Source organism: Scyliorhinus canicula, chromosome 5, assembly GCF_902713615.1.
Source record: "Scyliorhinus canicula chromosome 5, sScyCan1.1, whole genome shotgun sequence".
Taxonomy (NCBI): Eukaryota; Metazoa; Chordata; class Chondrichthyes; order Carcharhiniformes; family Scyliorhinidae; genus Scyliorhinus; species Scyliorhinus canicula.
The window spans coordinates 211,606,405-211,634,126 of record NC_052150.1 but is presented as its reverse complement, the minus strand read 5'-3'; the positions used below and the strand labels follow the sequence as shown (position 1 = coordinate 211,634,126).

General features: G+C 42.5%; 1 protein-coding gene across 11 annotated transcripts in view; it reads right to left on the bottom strand.

Annotated features, from left to right (window-relative positions):
• Window positions 1-27,722, bottom strand: part of kmt2ca (lysine (K)-specific methyltransferase 2Ca) — a 537,383-nt gene that overhangs the window by 311,705 nt on the left and 197,956 nt on the right. The window lies entirely within an intron of this gene.

Sequence of the window (27,722 nt, the reverse complement as noted above, 5' to 3'; positions counted from 1 at the left end):
ACACTGCCAGAATTAACGTTACACTCAGCAGCAATTTGCCCAGTACCCCACACGTGCCCCACACAAGGTAGGATCGTCCAGTCCTGCCCACCGCATTTATCGATGCTGCTCGGGTCAATGGACTTTTGGCTGTCTTGCCACAATCCACAACGGCGGGACCTGCCATGGCAAGGCCAGAAAATCCAGGCCACATTTCGAAGGAAGTACTCAGTAAGATATAAACAGAAAATGCTGGAAAGACTCAGTGGGTTTGGCATCATTCATGGAGAGAGAAACAGAGTTAATTCTTCAAGTCCAATCTAACTCTTCTTCAGAGCTCCCTTTGTGAGAGTCAGTACCTGAGCTGTGTGTAACCCTGGGCTTATAGAAATGCAGTTAAATCAATGATGCCCTAATGGTCAATGGGCTGACCACCCATTGTTGAAGATAGACAGGAGAAGGGAGTTGCTAAGATACATGCTTCCCAAGAAACAAGGGACAGCACGGTAGAATAGTGGTTAGCACAATTGCTTCACAGCTCCAGGGTCCCAGGTTCGATTCCCGGCTTGGGTCACTGTCTGTGCGGAGTCTGCACATTCTCCCCGTGTATGCGTGGGTTTCCTCCGGGTGCTCCGGTTTCCTCCCACAGTCCAAAGATGTGCAGGTTAGATGGATTGGCCATGATAAATTGCCCTTAGTATCCAAAATTCCCTCAGTGTTGGGTGGAGTTACTGTGTCATGGGGATAGGGTGGAGGTGCAGGGTTGGGCAGGGTGCTCTTTCCAAGAGCCGGTGCAGACTCGATGGGCCAAATGGCCTCCTTCTGCACTGTAAATGCTATGAAATAACCAGGGAATTGAGACAGATGGTATGTTTAGAACACCTGAAGTTAAGAGAACAGAGGCCAAGGCATTATTCATAAAAATTTAAGGAGAAGTAAACAAAATGTTCTGAGTTAAAAAGACATTTGCACTAACTAGATTTAAACTGGGACAGCAGACATCAGAGGTAAATCAAACACTTGATGTCATTTTAATACAGTCTGGGAACTGAGAGATAAAGCGATTGTGAACTGCTTGTACGGCCATCAAGTCAAGGAAATCCTGTAACACGCTGGACTGGATTCGCTGTTAAACATGGAACGGAAGGTTTGTTCAAGTGCCATTTGGAATATCTGGACTGGGTTTCAGAATGAAAACCGCTATGGAAAAATATTATTTTTGAGAAGATTTTAAAGCGTGTTTTTTGGGAGTGGAGTTTGGAAACTCTCATGTGTCAATCATCTGGGGGAATTCTGAGGAGAAAATCACAGACACTAACTTGGGTTCAGAGTGCAGTCTGTGTATCTGACCACAGACATCTTGTGTGCTTAAAAGGGACTGTGTTAATGAAACCATTGTAGATTAAGATATACTTTGTAATTAGTGTTAATCCTAAAACCTGTGTGTAAATAATAAACAAACAGGGAGTAAAGGTGTATTGTATCATAATACAATTTTGTCATGTTTAATAAATGTTTTTTTCTTGTCATTAAAACTAATTAACTGTCCTGTGACTCTGTTCTGCCACGTTTTATAAAGAAAAGTAATGGTTACGTTTGTTTGAGCCAGGTTCCATTCTGGGATACTGCCGTTCAGTTATCAACTGGGATCATAACAGAATGCAAAATAAAAGTATTTATTGGCAAGATTACAATGAACTTCATACAATAGGTTTCATTGACGATCGATGGGAGCGACAAATGATTCAGGAGTAGAGTAGTAGACTTGAATACTACAGATCACTGTTCCAAGTCAGAACCATGAGCATCACTAAAAGGCCCATCGTGTCTGTGCCAATCAAAAACAACCACCTAACTACTCTAATCCCTAGCACTTGGCCACTGCCTTGTATACCTTGGTATTACAAGAGGACATCAAATGTTATGAAGGTCTCTGCCTCCACCACCCTTTCAGGCAGTGAGTTCCAGATTCCCAGTACTCTCTGCACCTTTTCCAGTGCTATCACATTCCTCCAATAATGTGGATTCCAGGACTACACACAATACTCTAGCTGTGGCCAAACCAACATGTTATACAATTCCAACATAACTTCCTGGCTCTTAAATTCTATGCCTTGGCTAATAAAGGCAAGTATAACATCTGTCATCTTAACCACTGTATCCATCTGCCCTGCTACTTTAAGGGACCTGTATTCATACACATGCACTGATCCTCAGTGCTTCCCAGAGCCATTTATTATATCTTCCCTTGCCTTGTTTGTCCTGCCCAAATGCATCACGTGACACTTATCCGGACTGAATTCCATTTGTCACCGATCAGCCCATTTCATTAGCCTGTCTATATCCTTCTGTAATCCAAAGACCATAAGACATAGGAGCAGAATTAGGCCACTTGGCCCATCAAGTCTGCTCCACCATTCAACCATGGCTGATATTTTTCTAATCCCCGTTCTCCTGCCTTCTCCACATAACCCCTGATCCCCTTATCAATCAAGAACCGATATATCTCTGTCTTAAACACACGCAATGAATTGGCCTCCATAGCCTTCTGCAGCAGAGTTCCACAGACTCACCACCCTCTGGCTGAAGAAATAGCTTCTCATATTCGTTTTAAAGGATCGTCCCTTTAGTCTGAGATGGTGTCCTTTAGTTCTTGTTTTTCCGACTAGTGGAAACATCCTCTCCACGTCCACTCTACCCAGACCTCGCAGTATCCAATGAGGTCCCCCTCATCCTTCTAAACTCCAACAACTACAGACCCAGAGTCCTCAACTAATCCTCATATGACGAGCTCTTCATTCCAGGGGTCATTCTTGTGAACCTCATCTGAACCCTTTCCAAGGCAAGTACATCCTTCCTTAAGACATAGGGTCCAAAACTGCTCAATACGCTAAATGAGGTCTGACCAGAGCCTCAAAGCATCAGAAGTACATCCCTGGTCTTGTATTCTAGCCCTCTTGACATGAATGCTAACATTGCATTTGCCTTCCTAACTGCCGACTGAACCTGCACGTTAAACTTAAGAGAATCTTAAGCAAGGACTCCCCAGTCCCTTTGTGCTTCTGATTTCCTAAGCATTTCCCCATTTAGAAAATAGTCTATGTCTCTATTTCTCCTTCCAAAGTGCATAACTTCACACTTTTCCACAGTGTATTCCATCTGCCACTTCTTTGCCCACCCTCCTAGCCTGTTCAAGTCGCTCTGTAGCCCCCCACTTCCTCAATACTACCTGCCCCTCTGCATATCTTTATATCATGAGCAACAGTGCCCTCAGTTCCTTCCTCCAGATCATTAATGTATATCGTAAAAGTTGTGGTCCCAGCACAGACCCCTGAGGCACACCACTAGCCATCGGCTGCCATCCTGAAAAAGACCCCTTTAACCCCACTCTCTGCCTTCTGCCAATCAGCCAATCCATGCCAGGATCTTACCCTTAACACCATGGGCTCTTAACCTATTTAACAGTCTCCTATGCGGCACCTTGTCAAAGGCCTTCTGGAAATCTAAATAAATCACATCCACTGGTTCTCCTTTGTCTAACTTCCTTGTTACCTTCTCAAAGAACTCTAACAGATTTGTCAGACATGACCTCCCCTTGATAAAGCCATGCTGACTCAGTCCTATTTTAACATGCACTTCCAAATACTCGACAATCTCCTCTTAAATAATGTACTCTAAATAACACAGTGGTTAGCACAGTTGTTTTACAGATTCAAGGTCCCGGGTTCGATTCCCGGCTTGGATTGTTGTCTGTGCTGAGTCTGCACATTCTCCCTGCGTGTGCGTGGGTTTCTTCTGAGCGCTCCGGTTTCCTCCCGCAAGTCCTGAAAGACGTGCTTGTTAGGTGAAATGGACATTCTGAATTCTCCGTGTACCCAAACTAGCCCCCGAGTATCGGGGATTTTCACAGTAACTTCATTGCAGTGTTAATGTATGCCTACTTGTGATACTAATAAAAATTATCATAAAATCTTACCAATGACCAGCCAACCAGCCTATAATTTCCCATCTTCTGCTTCCCCCCTTCTTAAACAAGGGCGTTACATTATCTATTTTTCAGTCCGCTGGCACCCTCCCTGCCTCTAGTGATTCCTGCACAATCTGCCTATTAATTACCACCCCACTAATTTTTGTATCATCCGTGCTAGCGTTTATACTTCACAAAGCTTCCTCCTTCCCATCTTCACCTAACCCCATCAGCATACCTTTCTATTTCAAATGCTTATCTAGCTTCCTCTTAAATGCATCTATGTTATCCACCTCTACTACCACATGTATAAGTGAGTTCCTTATTTCACCCTCAGATATTGATTTAGCTTCCCCTTTATTGCATCCACAGCACGCGTCTCAACTACTCCATGCCATCATGGAAAGTTACCCAGTGAGTAGTTAGCATCTGCATACAAGTTGTTTGAAAGTCTACCTTATCAAACAAATCCTTACATAATTTTAGGGCCCTTAGAAGACTTTCAGTTTTTCATCCAGAGAAAGGAGCACCCAATGTCTCCCAAAACGTATAGCCTCTAACTTCTGGTATAGTTTCACCACCTTTTCAGCGGGGCCCTCTATCATTTTTACAATAAGACAACAAAAATGGTTCATAGTCTGGCCTGACCAAGATTCTGTACAAGTTTGAGATAACATTCCTGTTTTCTGTTGCTGGTTGGGCACAGGTCCTCAAAGAGTTTTGTGAACTTCTTCCATGTGTTGTGGAATCTGTCCTCGGACCCTCTGATCGAGAATTTTACCTTCTCTACTCTCAGGAACTCAGCCAGGTCTGAGAGCCACTCCAAGGCCCTGGGCTGTGCAGCCGACTTCCAACCTAACAGAAGTCTCCATCTGGCGATAAGTGAGGTGAAGGCCAGGGTGTCCGCCCCCCTCGAGCTTTTGATGCTCTGCCATCCCGAAAACCGCCACAGATGGGCATGGCTCTATCTCCACCCCCACAACCTTCGACATGGTCTCAAAACTGGCCGTCCAGAACTCCTGAGTATGGGGCAGGACCAGAATATATGGGCGTATTTGGCTGGGTCCCCCCTAACGCCACTCGCACATATCCTCCACCTCTGGGAAGAACTCATGCATGCCTTGGTAAGGCCCACTCTGCGGACCACCTTGAACTTGTGTGTGGCATGGTAGCACAGTGGTTAGCACTATGCTTCACAGCTCCAGGGTCCCAGGTTCGATTCCTGGCTTGGGTCACTGTCTATGTGGAGTCTGTACATTCTCCCTGTGTCTGCGTGGGTTTCCTCCCGGTGCTCCGGTTTCCTCCCACAAGCCCCAAAAGATGTGCTGTTAAGTAATTTGGACATTCTGAATTCTCCCTGTGTACCCAAACAGGCGCCAGAGTATGGCAACTAGGGGCTTCCACTGGGAGTGTTTCAGAAACCAATAAAAACAGCAAAAAACATTTTTAAGGGAAAAAATATAATGGGCGAAATTCACCGAAGACCTTCGTGATGCAGGCAAAAACGGCGCTGGTGACTCCGGCGTCGGGCCGCTTATAAGCCCTAAATCTCCGGTCCTGAAAGGGCCAGCAGCGGAGTGACGCTGTACGTATCAGTTTCACCCGCTGCGGAAGTTGCGCGTCGGTTGACGTTGGGCGACATCATCAACGCCGCCCGCCGTTGGAGAGGGGTAGGGGGAGAGGGGTAGGGGGGGGAGGGGTAGGGGGGGAGGGGTGGGGGGAAGGGGGTAGAGGTAGGAGTAGGGGTAGAGGCAGGAATCTGCGCTATGAATTATAAAGGCAGAACTCAGAAACTTTGCCTAAAGTGTTTCCCCTCTCTCGCCGCGCGTTTTTCCTGTTGTTGTGAAACTGACCTGAAATCGCAGAGGCTGAGACAGAAATAGACAAATCCAGACACATCTCCCACCCCGGGATCCCAGCATTTCCCTCTGCATTCTAACCAGGCAATATTCCTGGGTTTAGGCAGATTGCAATATACTCACCAAAGCCCTGCTCTCAGCCAGAGGACGGACAGGACTCCCTCTCTCTGTCTCTCTCTCTCTCTCTGTCTGTCTGTCCCCACAATCTCCCTCTTTCTCTCTCTCTCAAACAAAGACAAGGCAGCTGGGAGGAAGGGGAGCCTTGAGGAAGATCTGCTGATGCCCCCATCCAATGTATGCCCCGGGCCAATGCACCGTCGCCCCCCCCCCCTGCACGCCGCTGCCCCCTACCCCTACCCCCCCCCCCACCCCTAACCCCCACTCGATGTAGGTGACTGAACGGCGTCAACCATCATCAATGGTTGACGCCGTTATAAACCTACTTTGATTTTCGCCGACGTGGCCACGGGTCGGTGAATAAAAAAAGCTTAAAAAAACAATGGCATCCCGCCGGCGCCAGCCGTTTTCCGAGGCGGCCGGCGGGATTTGAAGAACGCCGTTTTATGGCGGGTGGGTGAATCTTTAACATGACGGGAGCGGCAATATCGGCGCCGCCGGCCGACCCTGCGTGGGGTTGGAGAATTTCGCCCAATGTTAAATAGCCAGGAATATAAAAACCAAATGCAAGAGTTTTTACATGTGCATAAAAAGGAAGTAAAGTAACACAGAAACAAAGACTGAAGGAATGATCATGGCAAATGATGAAATAGCAGAAACATTGAACAATTAATGGGCATGTAATTTGTAAGTGAACTTCAATGATGCTAAATGTGAAGTAATACCTTTTAGTGGAAATAACTAGGCCATTTTCCCCTTGGGAAAATTAATGGGATAAAGGAACTAGAACTAGGAACTAAAGGATTTTGGGGTACAGGTACAAGGATCATTAAGAGTTCTGGTGTTGATTGTAAATATAAATGCAAATAAGATATAACGAGCACGGGAACCTGGGTCACAGGAAAAGTGACAACCCGTTGTACAGTTGATTATGAAGTTGCTGGATTTCTTTTGTGTTTTTGCCAATGGTTCTGTCTCTTGTGTATAAATCTTGTTACTAAATGTCAAAAACCCAATAAAAATATTTTTTTTAAAATTGTACAAAATCAAGAGGAAAAGTGAGCTCTCAATTTAAAACTATCACTCAAGAAAAAGTACGAGAAAAACTAGCAGGGTTAAACGCAGACAAATTCCCTGGACCTGATGACCTTAAAAGAAGTGGCTACACAAACAATGGATGGTTGTAATCTTCCAAAATTCCTTAGCTTCTGAAAAGGCCCCAGCAGATTTGAAGATTGCAAAAGTAACACCTCCTTTGGGAGACAGAAAACAAAAATCCAATGGCCAGTTGATCCACCATCTGTCATTTGGAAAATATGAGAATCCACACTTAAAGAAAATTGTAGCAGAACATTTAGAAAATTGCAATAAAACAATATTGACTCTGCCTGATTGTATGAAATGGAAAGGTTTGCAAATTTTTCAGAATTCTTTGATAAAGGATGGATATCGGGAGCAGGTAGATGGTAGATCGGGAGCATCTGGATTTCCAAATATCATTCAGTAAAGTGCCAAATAAATGGTTACTACACGTGGCAAGCTCTTGTTGGGGTGATATATCAGCATGGGTAGAGGATTACCTGACTAACAATAAACAGAATTGGGGAAAAATGGGTCATGTTCAGGTTGGAAAACAGCAACAAGTGGTGTGCGAAGGGATCAGTCCCAAGGTCTCAATTATTTACAATCTATATTAATGATTTGGATGAACGGACCAACTGTATTGTAGCTTATGTCACAAAAATAAGCAAGTTATGAGGAGGATACACAGTCTGAAAAGAGATATAAATAGGTTAAGTGAGCAGGCAGAAATTTGGCAGGTGGATTATAACGTGGCAAAATGTGAGTTTGTCCACTTTGCAAGGAAGTATATAAAAGCAGATTATTGAACATTCATAGACTGCAGAAAGCTATGGTACAGAAAGGTCTGGTGTCCTTGTACCAGAATGATAAAATATTAGTATGCAGGTACAGCAAGTAATTGGGAAGACAAATGGCCAACATGGCCTTTATTGCAAAGGGGTTGGACTATAAACGTCTTGCTACAACTGAACAGGGCATCGAGGAGGCCACATATGGAATACTGCACGCAGCTTTGGTCACTTTATGTAAGGAAGGATATATTTGCATTGGAAGCATTCAGAGAAGGTTGACTCGGTTGATTCCTGGGAAGAGATATTGCATTATGAGGGACGGTTAAGCAGATTGAACTTCCACTTATTGAAGTTTAGAGGAGAGTAGGTTTACTGAAACATTAAGATTTAGGGGACTTGACATGCAAAATGTTGACAGGATGTTTCCCCTTGTGGGCAAATCGAGAACTGATGGACACAGTTTAAAAATAAGGGGTCTCCATTCAGGTGAGGAGGAATTTCTTTTCTGAGGGGGGTCATTGGTCTTTGGAATTCTCTTTCCCAAATAGCAGTGGTGGCTGGGTTATTGAATATATTCAAGACAGTGCCAGACAGATTTTTATCCTGTTGACAAGAAAGTTCAAGTTTACATGGGACAGCTTGGTCAGAATTTAGTCCACAATCTGATCAGCCATTGAATGATGCAGCAGGCTCAAGAGGCCAAATGGCCACTTCCTCCTCTTTTTTGTGATCTTTTGAACTGAAAACAGTTAATGAAAAATAAATGCAAAACTTTAAAATGCAAGAGAAGCTCATAAAAGTTTGCAAAATGAGGCAATGAATGAGGATGTAAAGGTAGCATTATATTGTTTTAGTTAATAATGAAGTTCACTGGAAACAGAATGAGCACAAGTCCTTTTCTACCCTGTGTACACATCAGTGTCTGAACTGGAACCGGATAGTCTTTGAACAAAGAACAAAGAAAAGCACAACACAGGAACAGGCCCTTCGGCCCTCCAAGCCTGCGCCGGCCATGCAGCCCCTCTAACCTAAAACCAGGCTCTATATCCCTCTATTCCATCCTATTCATGTATTTGTCAAGCTGCCCCTTAAACATCGTACCTACTTCCACCACCTCCTCCAGCAGCGAATTCCAGACACCCACTACCTCACGTGTAAAAAAAACTTCCCTCGCACATCTCCTCTAAACTTTGCCCCTCGCACCTTAAACCTATGTCTCCTAGTAATTGACTATTCCACCCTGGGAAATGGCTTCTGACTATCTACTCTGTCCATAATTTTGTAGACTTCTATCAGGTTGCCCCCTCAATCTCCATTGTTCCAGTGAGAACAAACCAAGTTTATCCAACCTCTCCTCATAGCGAATGCCCTCCATACCTGGCAACATCCTGGTAATCTTCTTCTGCACCCTCCCCAAAGCCTCCACATCCTTCTAGTAGTGTGGCGACCAGAATTGAACACTATATTCCAAGTGTGGCCTAAACAAGGTTCTATACAGCTGTAGCATGACTTGCCCATTTTTATACTCAATGCCCCAGCCGACGAAGGCAAGCATGCCGTATGCCTTCTTGACTACTTCTCCACCTGCGTTGCAACTTTCAGTGACTTGTGGACCTATACACCCAGATCCCTCTGCATATCAAAACTCTTAAGGGTTCTACCATTTACTGTATATTTCCCACCTGTATTAGACCTTTGAAAATGCTTTACCTCACATTTGTCCAGATTAAACTCCACCTGCCATCTCTCCGCCCAAGTCTCCAACCGATCTGTGTTCTGCTGCATCCTCTGACAATCCTCATCACTATCTGCAATTCCACCAACCTTTGTGTCGTCTGCAAACTTACTAATCGGACCAGTTACATTTTCCTCCAAATCATTTATATATACTACAAACAGCAAAGGTTCCAGCACGGTCCCTGCGGAACACCATTAATCACAGACCTCCATTCAGAAACGCAGCCTTCCAGTGCTACCCTGTCTTTATAACCGAGCCAGTTCTGTATCCATCTTGCCAGCTCACCTTTGATCCCGTATGGCTTCACCTTCTCTACCAGTCTGCCATGAGGGACCTTGTCAAAGGCCTTACTGAAGTCCATGTAGACAACATCCACTGCCCTACTTTCATCAATCATCTTTGTTACTTCCTTGAAAAACGTGATCAAGTTAGTGAGACATAACCTCCCCTTCACAAAACCATGCTACCTCTCGCTAATACTTCCATTTGCTTCCAAATGAGAGGAAATCCTGTCTCGAAGAATCCTCTCCAGTAATTTCCCTACCACTGATGTAAGACTCAGCTGTCTGTAAGACTCAGCTGTCTGTAATTTCCTGAATTATCCTTGCTGCACTTCTAAAACAAAGGAACAACATTAGCTATCCTCCAATCGTCTGGGACGTCACCTGTAGCCAGTGAGGATACAAAGATTTCTGTCAAGGCCCCAGCAATTTCCTCATTTGCTTCCCTCAGTATTCTGGAGTACATCCCATCAGGCTCTGGAGACTTATCTACTTTAATGTTTTTCAAGACACCCAACACGTCCTCCTTTTTGATCTCAATGTGACTTAGGACTATCTACACACCCTTCCCCAGACTCACAATTCACCAAGTCCAAAATGTTTTTCCATATCCATAGAACCCACAGTGCCATGAAGCTATTCGCCCATCAAGTCTGCACCCACCCTCTGAAAGAGCACCCCCATTCAGGCCCACACCCCCACCTTATCCCCATAATCTTGTAACTCTACTTGAACTGCACATCTTTGAACTGAGAGGAAACCAGAGAATCCGGAGGAAACCCACACAGATACTGAAAGAACGTGCAAACTCCACAGTCACCCAAGGCTGGAATTGAACACGGGTCCTTGGCGCTGTGAGGCAGCAGTGCTAACCACTGTGCTGCCTCTTTTGATCCTCCAATACTAACATACAAAATATCACTGAGAATGTTTACTTCTTTGCGTACTAATCATTACGTGACCCAATAGTGGGAATGTTACACTATTATTCTAAAATTGCTTATCCGATCACTATGCACAAACTGTCTTCACTCTAAAGACATGGGCAGTGCCTGACTGTGTTTACAGCCCAGCTATAGCTCCCTTTGAAGAGTGGATGTGCTCTTACTGTTTTTCCAAGGTCAGTCCTTCAAATTGCTTGTCTGCTTTTCCAGCAGGATAAGATGGCAACAGTTCAGAAAGCATTAAGAGGTGAGCACAAAAGTGCTGTTCTGGAGAGGCAAAAAATGCCTCAGGCAGACGTGTTTCAAAAACAGCTGTACATAATATTTTGGCAGTGGATAGCCAAGAAACTTAACTCCAGCTGTACTAACCAAAACACGCAAGCTGAAAGAAGTTCAATGACCTCATTAGAAGGGACCAGGAAATACACAGTATTGTTCGACCATGCTTCACACCAATGAGTTGATTGCTGTGTGTAGCTCAATAGATTTTGTCCCTTGCAATCTTTATTATTTTGCCTGTGTCTTGAAAGTCTCAAGACTCTAAATCTGTGTTTAGCCACCATTCACACAATACAAATATGCCTGCTGTTTGAAACACCCAAGCTTCAGTGGCACCCTCACCTGCACAGACTAGGTTTTCCTTTCAGCAATTGGCCCATTCTGATATAGGTTTCTTTAATATCACTCATCCCGATTTATTTTTTTATATAACAGAAAGCAGCACATGTTAATGGGGCTGGGCAAACCACAACGGCAACTTTAACCCTTTAGACGAGTAGAAAATGTCCATATATGGACAGAGAATCCTGGAGGTGGGCAAGCAGGAGTTTAAGTCCCAGGAAAGGATAGTATCCCATGACTTCTCCAGAACATGGCTGGAATTGTTCATGCTCTTTCCAAAAGAATGTGCTTACCATATGTTAGTATGACAGTTCTGAGTTCCTTTCAAACAATCTGCCATTTATCTCTCTCTCTCATTTATCAATCTGTAGAACTTATTCAGCTCTCCAGATCCAGTCCGTCCCAAGACCTTCTTGGCAAAAACTTTGTGGAGAAGCAGCAATATGCTTATCACCCAAACATTGTACCTACCCTACCAACACAATGGCTCAGACAACCACCATGGAAGGTTTGGACAAACAAAAGGGCAGCTTGCAGTGAGTCATAGAGCATGGATTGATAAAGAGGGAATTGGATTGGATTGGTTTATTGTCACGTTTTTCCGCAAGCAGCTCAACAGATCATTAAGCACATGAAAATAAAAGAAAAGAAAAAGAAAATACATAATAGGGCAACACAAGGTACACAATGTAACTACATAAACACCGGCATCGGATGAAGCACACAGGGGTGTAGTGTTAAACAGGTCAGTCCATAAGAGGGTCGTTTAGGAGTCTGGTAATAGTGGGGAAGAAGCTGTTTTTTAGTCTGTTCATGCGTGTTCTCAGACTTTTCTATCTCTTGCCCAATGGAAGTTGGAAGAGTGAGTAAGCTAGGTGGGAGGGGGTCTTTGATTATGCTGCCCACTTTCCCCAGGCAGCGGGAGGATGGAGTCAATGGATGGGAAAAAATGAGTCTGCATAAGAACAGTGGAAGATCAGGGAATAACAGAGTGCATAGGTTTGATTGGAGAACATTTTCTTTTTCCTGATGGTGAAATTAACTTATTCGTGCCCAAATTGAGCCTGTGTTTCAAGAACGATGCCACGGAAACTGAATCTCCTGTTCACTTGATAGAACTGTCATCCTTTCGCAAAATATAATCTGAACTCAAGTGTGCCAGATGTCCAAGTTATCCTCGATCTACTTCACTGGCCACCAGCCCTTTGGCCGATTTGATCTTATCCATTTTCCATTATACTACCTAATGTCTGGTCTTTGTCACTTTTCCCTTATAACCCTGTTCAACAGTTTGCCGTCCACTGTGTATAATACTTTATCAGTTCTAAATTTGCCTTCCAGAGCCCCACATCTGTACCTTGATACAGGTTGCCTTAACGCTGAAGTAGTTAGTGAATACATAAGTACAATCTAATTCATGTGCACAGAAGCAGAGCGTTCACATTAAAAAAAAGTCAATTCCCACTGAGCAACCAAGTCAAGAGACAGCCCATTCTGGGCAGATGGTGAGCTACCGCTACGGGAAGAAACAAATAAGGGCAGACAAAGATACTTAAGATACACAGGTCAGTCAACATTTGAAAAAACATAGACCTACATATATAATTTACAGTGCAGAAGGAGGCCATTCGGCCCATCGAGTATGCTCCGGCCCTTGGAAAGAGCACTACTTAATGCCACACCTCCAACCTATCCCAGTAACCCCACCTAACCTTTTTGGACACTAAGCGCAATTTAGCATGGCCAATCCACCTAACCTGCACATCTTTGGACTGTGGGAAGAAACCGGAGCACCCGGAGGAAATCCACGCAGACACGGGGAGAATGTGCAGACTCCGCGCAGCCAGAGACCCAAGCTTGGAATCGAACCTGGGACCCTGGAGCTGTGAAGCATTTGTGCTAACCACTGTGCTACTGTGATGCCCTTGTGGATGTTCTGGTTGTAGATCCTATATGAGGACTGTTATCTAGAAAGAAAGGTGATCTTTTAAATAGGGAGGAGTGAGAGGAAAATAAAAAGACACAGAACACAGAGGAATCAAGAGTGAGGAATTCTAACCTACCTTAAAAAAAAAACGGTTGGAAACAATGTGAAAGCTAGCATACTTCAATACAACAGTACAAAACTGGCTGAGCAAGTTAGTAAAAGGACTTAAGGTGATCCAGGAGACCTTCAAATTAAGTAAATTGACACAGGTTAAAATAAAAATCAAGGAAATACAAAAACACTGGAAATTAGAACATAATTGTGAGAAAGAACATGGTGGATCATCACCACAGAAGGCATGTCAACATGCTCTGACCTAAACTAACCTCCCCTCTCTCATGATGTATTGCTTCTAAGAAAATAAGAGAGATGGTCAAAATTCTGAAGTTGCTGTAGTAAATGTTCTCCAGTGTCAGAAAGAGAGAAAGTAGTCTAGAAACTGGTAGGTGCATTAGCTAAGAAAATACAACATTTCAGATTCAGGAGCTCTGGTGCAGAAAGATATCACCATAAAAGATGCAAAGAGTTCACAAACTTAGGGGTGTCAGGAGAATGGTCTGGAAGTGATGGAAGAAACACAGTACAAGTAGTTGTGGTAGTCTGTAGAAAAATTTTCATGGAGATAGGAATAGAAGGGACAACAGGTATCAAGTGGCAGACGGTCTAAAATGGCAAGATAAATTAGACGTGCATTCAATGAAGTTCTCAGGATCAGAATGGAAACATTACAATCGACATGTAATGGAAGAAACATTCATGTAAGAAAGGAGAGAATAATTGACAGGATTTAACATTAAAATGTTTGAGTTTTTTTGGTAGAACTGCATTTGGGTGTAGTTTGAATTTAGGTTGTATTTAGCTTGTCATAGGCTTCCATTAATTTTACTTAAGTAACGCTTTCAATGACTCAGAATTCATCAGCACCAGTTTCAATTTCCGTTACAGATTATACCGGGAGAGTGAATAATCAACTGGAAGCTTTTGTTAATCTTTGTCTTAGTTAACTAATTTATTCCAAAACCAGGTGATCAACAAAAGAGCAATTGAATTTTATGTCCTTCCTGTACTGTTACCCAAATGATATAATGTGCACATAACTGCATTGTAACCATGTTCTTAGCATCAAAATGCACTTATTTTAGTTCAGTTGTCCAGAATGTTAAGAATTTCAAGTATAGAAAGTGGACTATTCAACCAACAGGTTCATATAGGTACATACACTCTACACAAACCTGCTCCCAGCCCTCTCCATCAAACTCTACCTGCGCATCCATCAATTTATTTCATACATATACTTATCTAATTCCCCTTAAATATATCTACACTATTTGTCTTAACAACTTCATGTGGTAACAAATTGCATACTCTAATCAGTCTCTGGGCAAAGTAGTTTCTACTGAATTCTATTTTGGATTCATTAATACCCATTATATATTTCTAGCCTACAGTCTGAACTCCTTAACCTTTTCACAATCTTAAAGATCTTGTTAGGTCACTCCAAAACCTTCTCCTTCCAAGAGGGAAAAACCTCACCTTGTTCTGCCTTTTCTGAAAACGCACATCTTCTCAATTCATGTATCGTCCTTCAAAATCTTTCCCCAGTGCCTTCATGTATTTTTGTAATATGGAGACCAGAACTGTACACAACATTTTAAATTAGTTCCATCCAAGAAGCTAGACAAATCTATAGTTCGCTCAGGAAATAGCAGAAAGTCCTGAAATCCATTTCAGTAGCCAAACTTCTTTCAGTGAAAAATTTCAGTCCTTTTCCAAGGCCACCTCATCACTCAATCCACTTGGTGATCAAATCTGGGCACAGTACTCCACGATGCAGTCTGATTAGCAACCTGTAAATTGACAGTATATTGTCCCTTGCTTTATACTGAAATGTTATATTGATACAATACAATATCCTGCTTGCTTTAGTTGCAGATTCTTGACTATGAACCAGAACCTTCAGTGATTTGCTGTGAAATGACCTACATGTATTTCTCTCGACATCTTTCAGTATTCTTCTCTGCAAATGATATGTATTCTCTTTTGGCCCTATCAACCAACATTTATAATAATACATCTAATGTTCTGATTAACCTTACAGATGTCCTGCTCGAATTTGCTAGACTGAAGTAATTATTTCTTGTTTCCATGCCAGAACTCGGAATCTGTAAAACTCAAATTAAAGCACGGAAAAAGTGTGTGGCCTTTAATCTCGCCTCCCTGATAATATGCAACATGTAATATTTCAAAGACAGGACCCCACAATTTCAGACAAACCTTAATTGAGATCAGTGCAGCGTATAAAACATCAGATCATTTCTTGAGGGCAACCAAACAAAATGTGTTTAAATGGCCTTTTCTCATTCCTATATTCTCATGATCATTGCAAAATAAACTGATCAGTTTATGCAGTGGGCGTAAGGCAACATACAATGTAGCACTAGTTCACATAAAGTCTAAGGGCGCCAGCTTCAAAGATCCCACCCCCTCCCCCGGTCTTCCTACCCCCACGACTTTCCCTGCGTGTTAAGAATTCCCAACATCACTGTACCATTGATGGCCATGCCAACAGTTGCTAGGTCGCAAGCTCTGTAATTCCCTTTCTTCCTTGCTTTTCTCCTTTCAGACATTCCAAAATCCTACCAACCTCTTTGACCATGTTTTTGGTCATTTAATCCAATATCATCTTATTCGGTTCAATGTCAAACTTTGTTGCAAAATGATTATGAATGCATTATCTCACTTTGTCCACATTAAATTCCACCAGTCATTTCTCGACCCAAGTCTCCAACCGACCTATATCCTGCTGCATCCTCTGACAATCCTCTTCACTATCAGCAACTCCACCAACCTTTGTGTCATCTGCAAATTTACTAATCAGACCAGTTACATTTTCCTCCAAATCGTTTATATATACACACTACGAACCAATAACGGTCCCAGCACCGATAGCTGTGGAACACCACTAGTTACAGCCCTCCATGCAAAGAAAAACACCCTTCTACGGCGATCCTCAACTTCTATGACTGAGCCAGTGTATCCATCTTGCCAGTTCACCTCTGGTCCCGTGTAACTTCGCCTTTTGTACCAGTCTGCCATGAGGGACCTTGTCAAAGGCTTTATTGAAGTCCACGTAGGCAACATCCGCTGTCTTTCCTTCATCAATCACCTTCGGCATTTCCTCAAAAAACTCGATCTTAGTGAGACACATTCTCCCCTTCACAAAACCATGCTGCCTATCGCTAATAAGTCCATTTGTTTCCAAATCTGAGTAAATTCAATCCCTAAGAATCTTCTCCAATAATTCCCTACCACTGACGTAAGGCACACCAGCCTGTAGTTCCCTGGATTATCCTTGCTAACCTTCTTAAACAAAGGAACAACATTGGTTACTCTCCAGTCCTTTGGGACCTCACTGTAGCCAATGAGGATGCAAAGATTTCCGTCAAGGCCCCACCAATTTCCTCCCTTGCCGCTCAGTATTCTGGGGTAAATCCCATCAGGTCCTGGGGACGTATTACCTTAATGTTTTTTAAGACGCCCAACACCTCCTTTTTGACATTGATATGTCCCAGACTATCTACACACCCTTCCCTAGACTCATCATCCACCAAGTCCAAAGATGGACAGGTTAGGTGGATTGGCCATGATAAATTTCCCCTTGGTGTCAAAAAGGTTAGTCGGGTTACTGGGTTACGTGGATAAGGTGGGGGCATGTCTAGATAGGGTGCGCTTTCAGACAGTCGGTGCAGACCCGATGGGCCGAATGGCTTCCTTCTGCACTGTATGTTCTATGTTCATGTTCTATGTACTGGCTTCACGCACTATGTCTGTCCTCGAATGGGCCAACCCTTTCCCTGGCTACCCTCTTTATCTTTATATACGTGTAAAATGCCTTGGGCTTCCCCTTAACCGTGTTTGCCAACGGCTTTCATGACCCCTTTTTAGCCCTCTCGACTTCTTTTCTACTTTCTTCATATTCTTCAAGGGCTTTGTTTGTTCTCAGCCTTCTAGACCTTACAAATGCTTCCTTTTTCCTGACTAGGTTCACAATATCCCTCGTTATCCAAGATTCCTGAAATTTAGCATACTTATCCTTCCTTTTCACAAGAACATGCCAGTCCCAAGTTCTAATCAACTGACATTTGAAACACTCCCACACGTCAAATGATGATTTACTCTCAAACAGCCACCCGCAATCTAAATTCTTCAGTTCCTGCTTAATATTATTGTAATTAGCCGTTCCCCATTTTAGCAACTTCACCCAAGGACTACTGTTATCCTTATCCACAAGTACCTTAAAACTTACGAAATTATGGTCACTTTTCCCAAAATGCTCCCCTACTGAAACTTCCGACCATCTGGCCGGGCTCATTCGCCAATACCATGTCCAGTACAGCCCCTTCCCTTGTTAAACTATTTGCATATTGTTTTAAGAAACCCTCCTGGATGCTTCTTACAAATTCTTCCCCATCGAAGCCTCCAGCATTAAGTGAGAAGTTAAAATTGCTGTTGCAGTGCATGTAGAAACATGGACAAGATCTGGCTCAGCTATGATTCTATTTTCTCAGTTTAATAGCATGTTAGCCTCTGCCATCGAGATTTACATGTTTGGTAAGTGGTCCCCATGGAATCAAGGGTAAACATTTTCAGGAGGGAACGTCTTTTTTTTATTCTTTCATAGGCGTGAGGCAACACTGACGGAGCCAGCATTTATTGCCCATTCCTTAAAGCATTTAAGAATCAATTGTTGTTAAGAGCCACGGTGTTGTGGATTTGGAGTTAAATATAGGCCAGACCAGGTAAGGATGTCAGATTTCCTTCCCAAAAGGACATTAGTGAACCAGATGGGTTTTGACGGCAACCAACAATGATTTATGGTCATCATTAGACTTTTAATTCCATATTTTTATTGAATTCAAATTTCACCATTTGCTGTGGTGAACATTATCCTGGGTCTCTGGATTACCAGTCCAGTGACAATAGCACTCCGTCAGTGCTTCCCCTTGAGTAGGGGAGAAAATGTAAAGAAAAGCATTTAAGAGCATTTCTCAAGTTGCCTTTCAGATTCTAGTGAATGGGAAGATTATTGTGGTATGATATTTACAAGTTTATTCGATATGTCTGAGTATATGTTTAAGATGGTTTAGAGGACCAAGTCTTATTCGTTTCCAAATGAATTTCAATTCAAAATTAACAACTCTACCTAGTTTCTTTCAGTAGGTTGATGAGGACGAGTGCATAACTGCCAGCAGTGTCTGCCTCTGTAAATGATATCACCACCAAATAATAACAATTTGGCAGGTTCTAAACTTTTATATCAGCCATTCATGTATTAGTAGTAAAAAGTAGAATAGTATATCGATTGGTGCAATGGGCAGACATGCTGCTGATACAAGCTAATGTGCGAGGTGATGAACTTTGCAAGAAACAAATAGGGAGCAGTATGATGTATGTGGCACTGGAGTATTATGTGCAGCTTAGCCACTACATTTGAGGAAAGTCTGAGAGAGGTCGCAATGGTTTACCAGGGTGATATCAGGGATGAGGAACTTCAGTTATAAGGACAGACTGGGGAAAGTGGGATTGTTCTTCTCAGAATAGAAGCAGATAGTCAAAAGTATGAGGGGTTTTCATACAATTGGGAAGAAACTGTTTTACTCTGGGAAGTGAGTCAGTAACCAGAGGTCATATATATAAAATAATAAGGGTGCTATGTCTTTTCGTCCGACGTCATTTCGTCCAATGACACTTCGTCCACGTATTTTGGTCCAACGTCTTTTTGTCCGCACGTCTTTTGGTCCAACGTCTTTTTGTCCGATGATTTTTTTGTCAAAGACTTTTTGTGACTTGTTATGTTTTTTTGTCGGGTGATTTTTTTTGTCAAAGACTTTTTGTAACTTGACTTTTTGTAACTTGCTTATTAGCACTCCACTCCACTCCCCACATTAACTTTTTGTAAATAGAAATCTTCTCTAATGCACATAGCAAGGTATAATATGCAATAAAGGATTTTTATTACCGGTCTCTTTCCTTTAACGAGCCTCGTTAAAGGATAGTTATTATCGTTCTCTTTCCTTTAACAAGCCTCGTTAAAGGATAGATATTATCGTTCTCTTTCTTAATTCGCCCATCCCGAAATGGCAAAGTTCATTGTGTCAACGAAGAGCAAAAGGAAGGTAGCTGATGGAAATAACTACATCTACGATTTTCATTCGAGCAGTCCAAATCTAGGAAAAGAATACTGGAGATGTGAGAAAAGAAGGCTGTGTTCAGTGCGGATTCACACGATAACGGAAAACAATGAGCCGAAAATTATTTATTTCTCTAATGAGCACCTTCATCCAGCTGATGTTGATTCGTTAAATGCTAGAAAAGCAGTTGCAGAAATAAAGCATGAAGCAGTGGAAAACATAGCAGCAAGTTCGCGTAGCATACTAGCGGCCAAGTTTACGCAGCTATCAGAAAATACCTGCTCTCAACTCCCTAGGTTGCCCGTCGTCTCAAGGACTATTCAAAGGCGCCGACAAAAAAATTCTGGATTTCCCGCTAATCCAGCGGCTAGACACGGTTTTGAAATACCTGACAAATATTGTAAACTTGACAATGGCGAACAGTTTCTGAGATACGATTCGGGCGCCGAGGATCAACAGCGCTTACTAGTATTCGCATCAGAAAGTGCTCTTCAGGATTTAGCATCATATCGTCATTGGGCATGCGATGGGACATTCAAGATTGTGCCACAACAGTGGTTTCAACTGTTCTGCATTCATGTACAAGTTAAAGGAAGCAGTTTTCCAGGAGTCTTTGCATTACTGCCGAATAAAAAAAAGCAGACATACGAATTATTTTTTGACCAATTGAAAATTATGCAACCTAATGCAGATCCGATTGATATCATGGCAGATTTCGAAGTTGCAGTTCACAAGGCAATTAATTCATCATTCCTTAATTCATCTGTCGTGGCATGTTTGTTTCATTTGAGCCAATCTGTGTTTCGAAAAATTACCGATTTAGGCCTCAAAGAAAAATACAATACAGACTCTGAATTCTGTCTTAAAATTTGATGTTTTTCAGCATTAGCTTTCCTCCCCGTTGAAGATGTCGAAGAGGCTTATGAAGATTTGATAGACGATGAAGAAATACCTGCTGAATTCATCGTTTACTTCGACTTGACTTACATAGGCATTGTGAGAGGATGTGGTGCCAGACGAAGGAGAGAAACACCTACATTCCCGACAGCTGTATGGAATGTTAATCAGCGTGTTCTACAAGATCTACCGAGAACAAATAATGCTGCTGAGGGGTTTCATTCTGCGATAAAGCGTTCGGCGGGTGGAGTTCATTTGAATATCTGGAGGTTAATCAAAACTCTGAAGGAAGAGGAAGGGTTCATAATAGGCAAAAAGGCTCAAATTCTTCGGGGAGATCAGTCGACTTCATGTACGCGATATAAGAAAATAACTGAACGCCTCAAAAGATTGGTCGTTGAATATGATTCTACAACAAAAATTGATTTCTTGAGGAATGTTGCTTACAATTTACATCAATTTTAAGTAACTTCGGGAATTTTAAGTAATTAGCAAACTTTTAGATTTTTTAACTGCATTTTTAGATTTTTTAACTGCATTTTTCAACTTGCATTTTATCAATTACTTGCATTTTAGCAATTAAATTCACTTGCTGTATTGTACTTGCATTTTATCAATTAAATGGTTTTATACGGAGTTAATTTGTAATTGGATAATTGGACAAAAAGACGTTGGACCAAAAGACGTGCGGACAAAAAGACGTTGGACCAAAAGACGTGGATGAAGTGTCGTTGGACGAAGTGACGTCGGACGAAAAGACGCGACACGAATAATAAGAGTTAAAGGGGAAAGGAGGAGTATTTTACTCACAGATTATGATCAAGAACACATTATGCAAAAGCATGATCAAATTCATACATCATTTAAAACATCATGAATTTGAAGAGGGTCAATTTGCAGTGCTTTGGGGGGAAAATGGGTCTAAATTGAATAGCTCTTTCAAAGATACCAGATGACATGGCTTCTTTCTATGCTTCATGATTCTATTTTATGATTCAAATGTTCTCTTGCGCACCCAAAGAGGACAACGGTTGCCTATGTAACATGGTGTAGATTGTTATTGGATCCAGAAGTTTTATGATAGAAGTATGAAATGGTGATATTTCATCAGGTCTGCCACTCGGAAATAAAGCATTCTGGAACACAAAAGCAGTTGTGTCTGTCACTCTCTTTCCACTATAGATCATAGAATCCCTACAGTGCAGAAGGCCATTCAGCCCATCGAGTCTGCACCGACGTTTTGAATGAGCACTTTACCCATGCCAACTCTCCCGTTTCCCCGCAACCTACCCTGCACATCTCTAGACACTAAGATGCAATTTATCATGGCCAATCCACCTAACACACACATCTTTAACTGTGGGAGAAACCAAAGCACATGGAGGAAACCAACGTAAACACTGGGAGAACGTGCAAACTCCACACAGACCGGCTGGATTTGAACCCGGGTCCCTTATATATGGCGCTGTGAGGCAGCAATGCTAACCACTGTGCCACCCGCTTTCATCAAAGCTTTCTGACAAAATAGACTCATGATCCAAATATTGGAAGGACTCAGCTAGGAAGGAAGTACAATCTTCGGAATTAAATTTTACATTAAGGCATCTTGATATTTCAAGAAAAAAAAGTTTAATGAAAAAATCATAAGATAACACCTTGATATGGAATCCAGGATCGGCAAGCCCGTGACCATGCCGCAAAATGTAAAGGCATATTTTGAGGACACGCATTGTTATGAAGCAAGTTGCAACTACACTTCAAAGTCTGCAGTTACTTCCAATTGTGGATTTGTTCATACACCACAAAAGGTCAATCACTCTGCACAGCTTCCTGCTGTAAACCACATAGAAGGCATAAATCAAGGGTTCGCCAAAAACAAAGACCATCAGTTCCGAAGTATCATTAACCCGTAAAAGTGTAACCAAGTAACCAGAGCTGCTCAAGTCCAACTGTCTTTTTGGTTACAAAGGATATTAAGGAACATGTGATTTTCTATTCCACTTATTATTAAGTATTTTGAAAATAGATGCATTGTTCTGTCAATGGCAGTGAGGATTTAATCTAGGCTGGAGGTGTAATGTAATTCTGAAGCTGCGGATCTTCAGGTGAGACACAAACCCAGACAAACATAAAAGTTACATTGGAAAGACGGTAGGTTCATGTCCCAGACAAATGAGATTAATAGGTCAAAAAATAATCTTCATACATACTTGTAATAAAAAGAAATATGTATACATTTTTAATTAATTAATCCCTGGCCTATGCAGCTTACGTTGATCAGTGTTGCCAGGCTCACCAGGAGTTGACAGCTCAGGATCTTGAGGGGTGGGGGTCACTGATGAGGTCTCTGTCCTGAGTGCAGCAGTGTGCCAGGAAGGGTTTCAACGGCAACGGTGCACGTGCCCTTTGGTTGGGGTGAGCCCTGCTAATCCCCTGCTCCCTCTGCAGTGGGGCTGCGCTTCTGAGGAATGCCAACACTTGGTGGGCCAGTGATCGAGCATCCCCTTGATGATACCACTTGGGTATGAGGGTTTCCAGAGGGATCGCCTGGATGGGCTCCCCACATCACCAGAGGCTCTCTGAACATTATCAGGACAGTGAGCAGTCGGCAGCGTGAACAGCCAGGAGCCTGCAAGTAGCACAGCAGGGGTGCATTTAAATCACATACTACAGCAACGGTGATCTCGGCCAGGCCACCTTGATCCCGAGAGGGACACCCCAAGTGCACAAACTTGGCACCAAGTCCATTCCTTGGAATTCCTCCCCCTCCCATTGCCCAGGCAGCCACTCCCCAAAAAGCCCAACAGTTATTTTAGCCATTCGCTCCCCCTCATCAGCCATGGCACCCAGACCCTGCTTGTAAATACTTGTACCAAATCACACCTGCGTGATTTCCGCCTGAAAGAGGTGGGACATGAAGTGTCCAACCCACTAAGGAGATTTAAACCCATGCAATTGACGGTTCTGCATGTGCCCGCTGGCGCAGGCACAAACTTCACTAATGCCGCCAGCAGGAGACTTGGAGCATGGCGTCAGATTCGGTGCCAGGCGCAAATCTTGATTTTTCATTTGCTGCTACTCTCTGTACAATCGCAGTTCTCGCTGCCTGCGGCGGGAAGTGGAGAATTCAGCCCAGGGTCAAATTATATGCAGAGTATAAAATGTGAGCCGCCAATTTTGGTTGGGTTGTTACCATTTTGAAACATGAAAAAACATATAGCACCGGAATTAAAATTAAATCAATGTGACATGTTTTAGTGACAGAAGCATTAGAACACAGAAGGAAGCCTTTCAGTCATTCCAGTCTGTGCTGGTTCTCTGAATGAGCAATCACCTACTGCCATTGCCCCACTTTCTCCCCTTAACCAAAAAAAGTTTTAAAAACTGTCAAATTCATTGTCCTTGCCGCAGAGATCAGACAAATTCACTTGGGCTATAGTATCATCGTAAGAATACTCGATCTGATTTGGTGCTTTCAGATTCTTAATCAACCTTCAATGAGAAATTATTTTCCTCTCCGTCCATTTAATCAGATATTCATATTTTTTGAATAATCTGTTGGCTGTTTAGGTAGAAACAGCATTCTAAAATTTGATGACAGAACATCTTGCAGGACAGCCTGCATATTTCCACTCTTGAAGGGTTTATTCCTCTGTCAACCATCCAACTAATCCAATCAGCACAAAATTATCACGGAATAGCTTGGTTTAAGTCATCAGAATAGATCAGTCAAAGTTCATGATTCACTGTGGCAATTGTTTGTGTTAAAGGCCAAGTTATTCAGTGACTATTTTGTAAACTCATCCGCGATTGCACGTACACAATAAGAACAAAGTAAGATAGTGATGAAGTATCACAAAAATGGTATAAAGTACATGACGGAAACGGTTTAGCCTCCTCGTGCAATCGGAGGGTGCTAGCCCCAGTATGCATACTGAATAAACTGCTGCTTGATCCATCTATGGCTGATACTGTGGGGAGCATGGTGTTCCCATGCATCTGCTTGTCACTCGTATCATTCACCACCATTGAGTATGACGTGATCACGACCACCTAATGCTGTAAAGAAAAGGTATTTTCAAAAGCTTCAAGTCATCCAACCATTCTGACTTGGAAGTATATTGCCGCTTCTTCGCTGCTGGATCAAAATTGTGGAACTCCCTCCTTAACAGCACTGTGGGTGTTTGTACACACATAGACTGCAGCAGTTCAAAAAGGAGGTTCAACACAATCTTGTCCCCTGATCTTCTGGTGATAGACATTGTGGGCTTGGAAGTGCTGCTGAAAGAGGCTGGTGTTGCTACAGTGCATCTTGTACATGGTATATACTGCTGTCACTATGCATCTGTGGTAGAAGGAGTGATGGATGAGGTGCCAATCAAGTGGGCTGCTTTTTCCTGGATGGTGTTGAGCTTCTTGAATGTTGTTGGAGCTGCACTAATCAAGGCAGGAGAGTGTATTCCATCACACTACTGATTTGTGCCTTGTAGATGACAAATTTTGAGGAGTCAGGAGGCGAGGTACTCGCTGTAGAATTCCCAGTCTTGGTTCTGCCCTTTTAGCCACAGTATTTAACTGATGAACAGTAGGCCATCCATCCCTTTGAGCTTGTTCTACCATTTAAGAAAATCATGGCTGATCTAACACTCACCAAGTCCCATCTCTGTAAACCTACTGATTAAAGACCCATCAATCTCAGCCTTGAAAATGTTCAAGGACTTGGCCTCCTGAGCTTCCCAGGGTAAAGAATTCCAAAGTTTCACCACTCTTTGAGGGAAGAAAATCTTCTTCAAATCAGTCTTATTCTATGACTATGCTCTCTGGTCCTACACTCTACCATGAATGGAAACATGGGGACAGAAACGGCCCTAGGGTTGCTGGCGCCCCGGGCAAGCTGAACTTCGGCGCCCTTATACATACTCTAAAATTCTTCGTATTTTGTAATCATTACATTTGACAATCATTTCACTAGAGTTCCGGTAAGTTTGATGGTCATTAATCATTATCATAAGCATGAACAAAGTTAGCATTATTTGTGTTGCAGTTAGGCATGTCACATTTATGTTCTTTTAATTTAATAACTAAATATTCCCAGTTTTGTCTATATTACACGGTTTAAACCAGCATTTGGTTTTTCTGAAATATTATTTCTTACTAACATCGACTTAATGGTAGAAGTGTACCTAATAGCTATATTCACATCGAGATCACATCTGTTTGTAAAATCGTCTGTGGTACGTAAAAAATAGCTTCCTAGCCCAGGGGCTGTATTTTTACGTGGGTCCCGCACTTGACTTGACCGGAATTCAAGTAAAAATAGCCAACAGAAAATGATTTACGGTCACGTAAAAATAGACACTGCGTTGTAAAATAAATTAAAAACAGTCAGATAAATACTTCATAAAAATTATAAAAATTATGAAATAATTTGTCACGCACTCCTTGATGGCACATGGCGCCCCGGGCGACTGCCCGAGTTGCCGGTACCTTGAACCGGCCCTGCATGGGGAATTCAACAGTGGTAATGGTATTGAGTGTTAGAGGAGATGGCTAGACTCTCTATTGCGAAACATAGTCATAGAATGGCACCTGTGTGGCACAAATGCTGCTTGCCACTTATCAGCCCAAGCTTTAATGTTGTTCCGGTCTTACTGCAAACAGGCAATGATTGCTTCAGTATCTGAGGAGTTGTGAATATCTCCACTTTGCCAAGAGAGCCCTGGTGGAATTAACTTGCTACACCTTGACCACCTAAGGCAGTAAAGAAAATATATTTTCAAAAATTTCTACAGAGGTTTTGGAAAACCTCGTCACCATCTTATGGAAATTCATGAAATTGTGCAGTCTTCAGGAGAAACCTGTTTTTATCACTGTCATGCAAACAAATGCACGTGATTTAAGTTCAGCAGTACACTTTATATGTGCTACTGCTCACTGGTTTCCTGGTAATTTGCCAAGCTTGGTAGATAGCCTTGGAGAAGCCTTGGAGAAACCAACCTTTCGGGCACTTTTCAATATTTAAGCAGCTCATGGAAAAACGTAATGGTGTCGAGTAACACAAGTTTTGGCGGAGTTCAAATTTGCCGTTTTAACGAACCAATTAATAAATTCCGCTTTTTAAATGAGTTTATAGGATCATCAATGCAATCTAATCATGTACAAGCCTTACAAGGTGACAGCAATATTCAAAACTGATTTACGGAGAAATTTTCAGAATTTAGAATTAGAATTATAGAATCCCAACAGTGCAGGAGGTGGCTATTGGGCCCTTCGAGTTTGCTCCAACCCTGTAAAAGAACACTCTAACCGTGGCCCACTCCCCCGCCATATCCCCGTAATCCCTTCTAACCATTAGACACCAAGGGGCAATTTAACATGGGCCAATCCATCTAACCTGCACATCTTTGGATTGTGGGAGGAAACTGGGGCACCCGGAGGAACATTCAGAGGCCGGCTGGAGGGTACTTTAATTGCCAGTCATAGCTGATAGAGAGAATGCTTCACATCACCAACCCCAGACCTAACAAGTTCCTGCAGGCTTTTCAGCAGGTGGGTTTTCCCCTGGGTTGGCTGGAACCAGTTTACAACGACAAGCTGCGAATGAGATCTGCTTTGAGCTGCGTTCCAGCCTAAACTCCAAAGTGAAACTAAAACAAAATGGCTTGCCTGTGTTCGCCAAAACATTCTGAAGTGCTTTACCAATCTCCAGTGGAAATATGAAAAGAGCCAGAATTAGAGAAGATGTGATTAGCTGGTAGCCGAGTCCATAAAGGGTCCATCAAGGGCTATGCCACATAGCATAGTGAATCAGAGGGGATCTGCCGGGTCAGTCCATGTAGCAGCTTGCAGCAGGGCAGAGGATGTGTTCCAGCTCAAAACCAAAAGTCTGTAATTCTAAAACCAGCCAGCAGGACCGGCATTAAACGAGAAACACGGGACAGGATTTTATCAGAAACAGACAAGGGTTTTAGCAAGTTCCTAAAACTTTATTAGATTAATATAGAGCAACCAAGCATCAATGAAGCTTGGCTTTTGTTTTAAAAAACTCACCAGCAACAAAATAGGAACCTTATTTCCTCACATGCCCAAAGTTAGCGAGCAAAAATATATTCAGGATGCTGAAAGCTATGACAGTCATTCAATTATCATTCCATTGATAAATAATTTCCTTCATGGTTCACTACAGCTTTTAAAAAGTGACACCTATACATCGAACCTCAACACGGCATTGATGACAGCATTTTTCATTTAATAAAAGGCATACAAA